Source organism: Octopus bimaculoides, chromosome 6 (genome assembly GCF_001194135.2).
Source record: "Octopus bimaculoides isolate UCB-OBI-ISO-001 chromosome 6, ASM119413v2, whole genome shotgun sequence".
NCBI classification, from domain to species: Eukaryota; Metazoa; Mollusca; class Cephalopoda; order Octopoda; family Octopodidae; genus Octopus; species Octopus bimaculoides.
This window is the reverse complement of record NC_068986.1, coordinates 28,541,987-28,543,525: the sequence shown is the minus strand read 5'-3', so window position 1 is coordinate 28,543,525 and position 1,539 is coordinate 28,541,987. Positions and strand designations below refer to the sequence as shown.

Sequence of the window (1,539 nt, the reverse complement as noted above, 5' to 3'; positions counted from 1 at the left end):
CTGGGATATTTCCATAAGAAATTTCGGCAGCTATTTCTCTCGACTGCAAAGCTATTACATGACTCTGGATTTATGCTGGTGTCTTTTAACTAGACTTTGTAACTATACTTCTCAAACGTCCCCCCTGCTCCAGCTAACTCATAGTTGGAAAGGTATTGGGTTGTCTGGAAAGTTCGTGCCGATTTATAGTAGCTTACCTTTCAACTTATTTGCCTTGAAACCACCTCAATTCGGGGAAGAGGGTATTTTCAAGTTAAAGGAAAGGTGGAGACGCATTGTGCAACAAAATGGTTCATATTTGGTTGATTAAAAATGTAATGGCAACTATTTATTGACTTTTTTCTTTCCTTTAAAAATCGGTACGAACTTTCCGGACAACCCCAATATTTTCTAACTCATGTGCCATTCTGTCATTGTGGCCAGAAATACGCAGTTGGGCGGCGCATATGAAAATGTGGGCACTTGGCGATATTACGGAATTGTGAACTTCGGTGTCGGTGAGATTGCCCTGACAAACACCATGCAGTATTTTGTGTCTATAGTTCATGTAGACTCACTAAAACATCTTAGTGGGGTATGCCTGTCGTAAGCAATCAGGGACTCAGTGGCAGAATTGGTATAACAATGGTTCAGATTGGTTTCAATATTGGAGCTCTACTTCGTCAAATGTGCAGGCGTAGTCTACTGCAAGCGATTCATTAATTACAAAATAAAGCCAGGGATTTGTAAGGTGCAGGCGTGGCTGTGTGCTAAGAAGCTTACTTCCGATATTGGAGAGTTAGTCTTCTTCGTGCAGCAGACCAAGGTGGATGTGAGCCAGTTGCGCTCCATCCCAAAAGAAAAAAGAACAACAAAAACATAGAACGGTCGGCGAGGTAGGTGATTTTGTTTTTTTTTCTGAGTTGGGAGTAATTTATTATAATATATTTTTTGTTAATAAATTGCTCACAGCTCTGGGACAATTTTACCTGCTCTTGGTGGCCACTGTTTTTTGTGTATTGAGGCTTGCGTAGTAGGCTTGTGTTGTACCTTCCTTTCTGGTGGTGTATATCGACTCGAGAAGTGGTTGAACTATTTGTGAAATTATGCATAAGCAATTTGTTCACGTTTAGTGAATAGTTTTTGTGAAAATTGTTGTGTTGGGGGCGTATCTCGCCTCCAAGAAATTGAACATTATTACCAATTTTTTTGAAAAATTGTGGAAGCCGTTCCAGTTGTAGGATTCCGTGTTTATGTAGCCTGGAGTACCTAGTAGCAGGAAAATTGTTTGTTTGAACTGTTGAACTGTGTTCTTTTTTTTATTTGCAGTTAAAATATGAACAATAGAAAATATAACACTGCTTTGGTGTGGGAAATCAATCCACCCAAAGAATGGGTGACAGATTTGGAAAGGAGGACGGTGGTTCTAAGGACTTATTCAAAGTCCTTGGATTCCATTGTCCCCTTTCCTAGGCTAGAAATAGAAAAGGAGTTTGCGGAGTACATGCTGACGATATCGCCAGTGGTTCCAAATATGCAACTATATGGTTGCTGTTTGGA

The 1,539-nt window shown here is 40.1% G+C and overlaps 1 long non-coding RNA gene across 1 annotated transcript in view; it reads left to right on the top strand.

Moving 5' to 3' along the window:
- Window positions 1–1,539, top strand: part of LOC128248116 (uncharacterized) — a 96,209-nt gene that overhangs the window by 1,003 nt on the left and 93,667 nt on the right. The gene's annotated exons all lie outside the window — the stretch shown is intronic.